The following is a 7,500-nucleotide window of genomic DNA, read 5'->3' as shown; positions in this document are numbered from 1 at the left end:
GGCTGCTTGCCATGGTATCGACCTTGGACCGAGCAGGATCAGCTGACAGCTCTGATGATGTCATGGTTTGTTGCTCAGCTGGTCCTTCGTGACCGCACAGATGTGTTTATACATATTCATGTGAACCAGGAAGTGGTTGTAGTTCTTTAAGATGTTCAGGTTGTAGTTCTTTAAGATGTTCAGGTTCTAGTTCTTTAATATGTTCAGGTTGTAGTTCTTTAAGATATTCAGGTTCTTAAGATGTTCAGGTTGTAGTTCTTTAAGATGTTCAGGTTGTAGTTTTTTAAGATGTTCAGGTTGTAGTTCTTTAATATGTTCAGGTTGTAGTTCTTTGAGATGTTCAGGTTGTAGTTCTTTAATATGTTCAGGTTGTAGTTCTTTAAGATGTTCAGGTTCTAGTTCTTTAAGATGTTCAGGTTGTAGTTCTTTAAGATGTTCAGGTTCTAGTTCTTTAAGATGTTCAGGTTCTAGTTCTTTAAGATGTTCAGGTTGTAGTTCTTTAAGATGTTCAGGTTGTAGTTCTTTAAGATGTTCAGGTTGTAGTTTTTTAAGATGTTCAGGTTGTAGTTCTTTAATATGTTCAGGTTGTAGTTCTTTGAGATGTTCAGGTTGTAGTTCTTTAATATGTTCAGGTTGTAGTTCTTTAAGATGTTCAGGTTCTAGTTCTTTAAGATGTTCAGGTTGTAGTTCTTTAAGATGTTCAGGTTCTAGTTCTTTAAGATGTTCAGGTTCTAGTTCTTTAAGATGTTCAGGTTCTAGTTCTTTAAGATGTCCTTTATATATGTTTTAATATGCAGTATGAAACGCTGCATGTAAATTTCTTGCTGTGAAGCACTTTGAGCTGCATTTCCTGTATGAAAGGTGCAATACAAATAAAGTTTATTATCATTATCATCATCATCTGATCTTTATCGCGACATGAAACAGAAACGCTCACCACTGATTGGCTGAAACAATAAAACAATTAAGTTAGTTATTGATCAACATCAGCTGACGCGACCGCTGGTTACGTGAACATTGACGACGTCGCTGTGGACCTGAAACTGGAGCAGAGAAAACATCAGATTCGGGCCCAAATTTTGGGGGGAAAAAGAAAACCTTGTGTGTTCCTGAGCCCGTGCAGTGATTTCGACTGCAAAAACTGGTGCTGTTTTTTGGGGTCAAACTCTGTAAACGGTCGACAGAGAACCTGGAAACGCTTCAGAAAGTCTACGGCGGTGAAGCGACGAGCCGGGCGAGGTGTTTCCGAGTGACGTTCAACGTTTCAAGAGGGGGCGGAGCTTCACTGTCCAAAGACCGAAGAAGACGCGTCAGGTCAGGAGACACCAGGTGGGCTTTCTTTGCGTCACCGTGAATCCGTCCCCCAGAGTCAGACCGTCATCACCGAGTTCCACCGGGAACTTCTGAGGCCTCTCCGAGGCCGGTGAGCTCTGTTAGCTGTTTGTTAGCGTTATTACCTGTTTGGTAACTTTTCTTTTTTCTTTTCGTTTTGCTGCATTCAAACGGGGTCGTGTTTACCGCGTTCACGAGAAGACTCCGTACGAACGGCCACGCCTCTATTCACGACGTCGGAGTTGAGACGTATTTACGAAGTCTACGAAAACGGCGGATGGCTGTAGAAGTTTAGTTTTGTTGCTCGGCAGCCGTTTTCTAATCACGAGGTGAGCACGACTTCCCATTTTGTAACCACGAGCGTACGAGTTCCCAGCCGTTGGCCCCGCCCACCTGATGAGGTTCACCTGTCCCTCGCTGTCCCTCCCTCCCTGCTGTATTTTAGTGTGTGCTCTTCTTCTTCCCTCTTTTGTCACTTCGTTTCTTTTCCGCGTCTTTTAAAACACAGAGAACGACAAACCACCTGAAACTGTGGCGCCACGGCAACGGTTTTTTTTTTTTCCCCCAACGTGCTAGTGAGGGGCGTGTTGAAGATTTAGTTCCTTAAAATCTAAAAAAGCTTCTCTGCTGCAGTCTTCCGGTCCGTGGTGAAATCACTGCTCGGCCTCAGGAGCACTTTGTTGTGCGTTGAAAGTTTTTGGTTCCCAAAAACTTTTTTACGTGAAAAAAAACTGACGTTTCTCTGCTCGAGTTCTGTCCACGAAAAAAAACCCAACGTTGGTGTTCTTCTTCGTGGGTTTACAACAACTCTGAGAAACTGTCTCAACGTTGGTTCCTAGTCATCCAACTTGTTTTGAACTCGACGTTAACTTTCCCTCTGCAGCTTCTTTGTTTCTGATTTCGGAAAAGTGGAACATGAAAAATATTATTACAATAAAAGCAGCGCTGGGTGGAGCAGCTCTCCTCCCTTCCTCCCTCCCTCCCTCCCTTCCTTCCTTCCCTCCTTCCATCCTCCCTCCCTCCTCACTGACTGACCTCAGCACTGCAGCTCAAACACACTCCCACGTGCTTTGCAAGCAGGAAGCAATAAACACACACAAACACAAACACACACAAACAAACACAAACACACACACACACTTTTTAAAAAGCAGCATGTGAAACGCACGGCAGCAAACAAGTGTGACAAGTGTAAGTACGACGTGGCCTCGAAACTAATGCACATCAGCAAAGTGGAGCAACACACACACACACACGCACGCACGCGCACGCACACACACACGCGCACACACGCACGCACACACACACACACACACACACACTAACAAAGCTGCTCTGAGTAACAGCTCCAACCACAGAAAGTGACACAGTGAAGTAGAGCAGAACTGAAGAGAGAGAGACACACGCACGCGCGCGCGCGCGCGCACACACAGGTTGAAAACCACAGTAGAAGAAGCGGACAGTACCTCCTCTCTGTCAGCAGGTGTTCTCCTCTCTGACCCGGAGAAGCAGGACCAGGAGGAGGAGGAGGAAGAGGAGGAGGAGGAGGAAGGCTCACGTCACTCCGTCACGCTCTCCTCCATGAAGCGTCTGAAATTCCTCCAAACTTGTGCTCAGCCTGACATGACTTCCTGTCTGTCTGCAGAGGACGAAGAGGAGGAGGAGGAGGAGGAGGTCTCTCCGTGTCTTTTTCCTGGATCCGCTGACTCCCGGTCGCCCCGCCCTTCTCTCCCGCCCTGCCTCTAGGTCTAACGGCGTCCCTCGGTTCCCCGGTGCAGCCGCCTCCGAGCCGCCGCCGCCGCCGCTGAAGCCATCTGTTGCAACACGTCCGCCTGGCTGCTCCTCCACTTTCACTCTCTCCCTCCTCCGCTGCTCCTCCGCGAGGCAGAGCGAGAGGGAGGCCAAGGGGCGGGGCCTCGGACTCTGTCAGCCAACCGGGAAGCTCACAGATCCGTTCTCCCTGCCTGGAAGGGGGCGGAGCATCAGCGGAGGGGACTAAATGAAATAAATACACGCACACACACGCACGCACGCACACACACACACACACACACACGCACGCACACACGCGCGGGAGGCGGTCCAATAAGAGAAACAGACCTACAGTATGTGGACAAGACTTTCAGAGGTCTTCATCATGTTTCAGACCAAATGAAATCACGTGACGGCGTGTGTGTGATGGCTTCTGTGGAGTTTGATTGACAAGAAAAAAAAAACACCTGCAACTTCTGGGTTCATTGTGGGAGATGTAGGACCCACAGTTTTTAAGAGGTTTTACTTACAGACTGGATATAAAAGTGGTCGTGTTGCTCCCGGGTCTGTAAAATGAGGCCCGATGCAGAAGCGTTTTAAAGCTGCAATACCAGCGAGTGCCACTAGAGGTTGGCTCCAAAAAGCCTCCGGCTCCATAGACTCCCATTCAACTTCTCTCATCAAATCCAAAGTGAATAAAATGTGTCCTTCAGTTATCTCGGTGTTGTTAGCTAAAGTCACTCCTTCTTATTAGTTTTCTGGAGGTCCATCTGAAAATAATCCCTCATTCATTAGAAAAGAAGATTCAAAAAGACCTGTTGTTTTTTTTGTTTGTTTTTTAGGGGGCGTGTCTTGTTTGATTGACAGGCCTGTGGTGCAGTCAGGTTACAGCTATCGGTGGGTGGGACGTAGTATTGTCAGGATTTCCAATCGGAAATTTAGTTTGGAGCCAGAAGTTGATCATATTTGGACGAGCTGGGGGAGGAGCAAGGGAACGCTATGCCCCGCCCACCCACCAATCAGAAGAAGGGAGTTTATCTAATGACACCATGATGACTGAAAAACATTTACTCACTTTGTATTTCAGGGGAGAACTTGATGCTGTTTTGGACGGGGGTCTGTTGGAGAACAGCCCCTAGTGGTCCTCAGTGGTACTACACTTGAAATCTCTTTTCAGACGACCAACAGTTTATTTACGCTCTGTGGTTTTATATTGATCATATGCTGTGTTTTCAGCTGTCCACATACTTCTGGCCGTGAGGCGAGAGCCCGAGAGAGATTTGGAGCGATGGAGGGGGGAGGGGGGAGGAGGAGGGGCAGAGGGGGGAGGGGGGAGGGGGGCAGATTGTAATGGAGCTGTTGGCAGAGCTCCTGGTTGTTCATGGGTATTCATGTAGCTGGTGGCTTCAGTTAAATGGAGCGAACAGAGAGGGGGGAGGGAGGGAGGAGAAGGGGGGCGGGTTTCAGCTGAACAAGAACTCCAGTTATGGCCTTTCAATGAACACACACACACACACACACACACACACACACACACACACACACACACACACACACACACACACACACACACACACACACACACGTTCAACACTGAGTTTGAATCCATTAAATTAAATTAGACTCTGAATGTTTCAAATGTCACCGCAGATCCACATCAACAGGTCCAGGAAGTAAAACGGTTCACACCTGTAGAGACCTGCAGAGACCTGCAGAGACCTTCAGATTAAAGACCTGCTCAGACGGCCAGGTCATTTCGTAAAATTTAAAAAACAAGAACTTTAAACTCCTAAAATCTGAACATCACATTTGAAAGTGTCGTTTTTTTGTTCAGATTGACTTCAAACATCAAAGTTATTTCTAACGTCGACGAAGCAGCTCGTGGTCTCGGACGTCTCCGAGGTCTCAGAGGTCTCGGACGTCTCCGAGGTCTCGGAGGTCCTGGATGTCTCCGAGGTCTCAGAGGTCTCGGACGTCTCCGAGGTCTCAGAGGTCCTGGATGTCTCCGAGGTCTCAGAGGTCTCAGAGGTCTCTGCGGCGCAACGACGTGCCCGCTGTTTATCTTCCCAGAGTGTCACGCCCGCCTCCCGGCCCCGCCCACGTACGACGCCCACCTTCCCTGGACGTCACGTAGCCGAACACTCTCCGCGTTCAGTCCGACTGACAGGAAAACGCAACAGGCACATTAACGGAGACCCGGCAGGCTGAAATAAAGCGGAATGAAACTTTAAGGTTTGTGTTTTAGAGGAATGTCACGGAGAGTCCTCACAGGAATACAAACCCCAGAGCTGGGTGTGTTTGTGCAGCTCAAACCGACAGGACAGCACAGGAATGGTACCATCTGGAAATATGCCCGAGTGACTACACACACACACACACACACACACACACACACACACGCACGCTGCCTCCTGGGTCTCGGCGCAGTAAAGCATCCTGGGAAAGCAGTTGTCCAGCTGCTGCAGCCTCGAGGCGTTTACCGAGAAAAATGCACATTAAATGAGCGACAGACTTACAGTTATTTACTCAGCAGTGTGTTTTCTCTGCGGCCGGCTCCTCTGTGACTGCGCACACACACACACACACACACACACACACGCACACGCACGTACAGACGCAAGAGCTCATCCAAGAAAAACAGCAGCTCGGCTCCGCTCACACACTTTAATATGTTCGCTTTAAATTCAGTTTCAGCTTCGTGTCGCTGCCGTTCTTCAGATCCGAAATACGCGAAAGGAGCAAAAGAAAGAGTCACGTGACATTTCTTTAACATGTATAAATACGTATATACGCCACTATCACCTTTTGCGTTGGTCGTAGCAGCTTTACCAGACAACGGAGTCCAAACGCATCAGCTGACCGCTTAAAATCAACGTGAATATGACACGGCTGACGTCCGTCTGCTGCACAAGGTCACGTTATATTCGCCATCATGTGATGTTATGCTGCAGCGGATCCTCAGTCTGACACAGCTGCACCCGACATCAGAGCGACGCAGCGAGCAGACGACCATCTGATCAGCCAATCAATCGCAGCTCCGTCACCAGACGACGTCCGTCGGAGTTCTTCGCGTTCTCATCAAATACTTTCCGGCAAATATCGAAAAGTCCAAAAGTATTTCGGCTCGAAGTGGAACTTCGGATTCAGCCGGAGTTATTGATCAGCATCACTGAAGAGACTTTTCACGTCCGTCTCTCCTGAAGCTACAAACTGAATATCAGAGATGGATTTTACATCTCGTCTCAAGCTCTCGGCGACTCACATTCCATCCTCAGCTCCTCTCTTCAGTTACAAAAAACACCGGTCGGACATTAATCCTGTTTACAGAGAGACTTGATTTTCTCTTCAGGGCTCCCAGCGGACGCCGAAACTGTCGATACCATCGACGGGGGAGACAAATGGCCGCCCGCCGCCGCCTCTAACGGCCCCGCAGAGTGTGTTGAAGCAGCGTCTGTCGGCGCCGGCCTCAGGGCTCCTGAATCAGCCTCCGATCAATTGATCTTCGTTTGCGTGTCTGTCAGCAGGTGCCGAAACCGAACACTGCGGAGACACGACAGGAGCTCCACGTCTACCGCTGATTCCAGAACGGATCGGCCGGGGGGGCAGGTTTAAACGGCTGACTGACGTCCTCGTTTCAGAGTTAAAAGTCTCTATTTGTGTTTATCTGCCGTTTCTTGGATAAAAACCCATAAAAACACCAACGCGACCGAACATCGAGCTCCACGTCGTCGCCCTGACCTCTGACCTCTGACCTCCGACCTCTGACCTCTGACAGAGCAGCCTACCGAAGATCCCCTGCAGCTCCAGCTTTACTTCTGATGGTCACGTTTCCGATGTTAATCAGGCTAATGTAGGACCGGCTGTCGTCCTGATTAATGATCCGTTCATCTCACTGACGGTAAATTAAACATCTTATTGATTCTCGGTGAGAGTGCGGAAAAACCACCGCAGGAACCACGTTTCTGATTGGAAACCATGACGATACTACGCCCCGCCCACCGATAGCTGTGACCTGACTCCACCACAGGCCTGTCAATCAAACAAGACACGCCCCCCCCCAAAAAACTTGTCTTCTTGAATCTTCTTTTCTAATGAATGAGGGATTATTTTCAGATGGACCTCCAGAAAACTAATAAGAAGGAGTGACTTTAGCTAACAACACCGAGATAACTGATGGACACATTTTATTCACTTTGGATTTGATGAGAGAAGTTGAACGTCACAACGACATGTTGTTTTTTTTTTTTGCTAAAAGTTCAATTTCCCTGTAAATTGCACGACTCCGAGTATCCGGTAGGTTTCATTTTCATCCACTACGGAAAAACGTGTAACTTTCACGCCTAGACAGCCCAAAGCGTGGCTATCTCACGCTCTGCTGCAGTACCGGGTTGCAAATACACACTGGAGGACACACAC

At 48.5% G+C, this 7,500-nt stretch overlaps 1 protein-coding gene across 6 annotated transcripts in view; it reads right to left on the bottom strand.

Annotated features, from left to right (window-relative positions):
* sulf2b (sulfatase 2b) overlaps window positions 1–7,500 on the bottom strand; it is a 37,564-nt gene that overhangs the window by 27,531 nt on the left and 2,533 nt on the right. For all 6 annotated transcript variants that reach the window (XM_069177769.1, XM_069177765.1, XM_069177767.1 and 3 more), the window contains exon 2: window positions 2,799–3,296. The gene's annotated coding sequence lies outside the window, so the exon portion shown is untranslated. The remainder of the gene's footprint in view (window positions 1–2,798; window positions 3,297–7,500) is intronic.

This window comes from Embiotoca jacksoni, unplaced genomic scaffold, assembly GCF_022577435.1.
Source record: "Embiotoca jacksoni isolate LCO1_2020_lvr unplaced genomic scaffold, fEmbJac1.0.p SCAF_77, whole genome shotgun sequence".
NCBI classification, from domain to species: domain Eukaryota; kingdom Metazoa; phylum Chordata; class Actinopteri; family Embiotocidae; genus Embiotoca; species Embiotoca jacksoni.
Note: the sequence above shows the minus strand (reverse complement) of the source record. Positions and strands in the feature narration are given on the sequence as shown.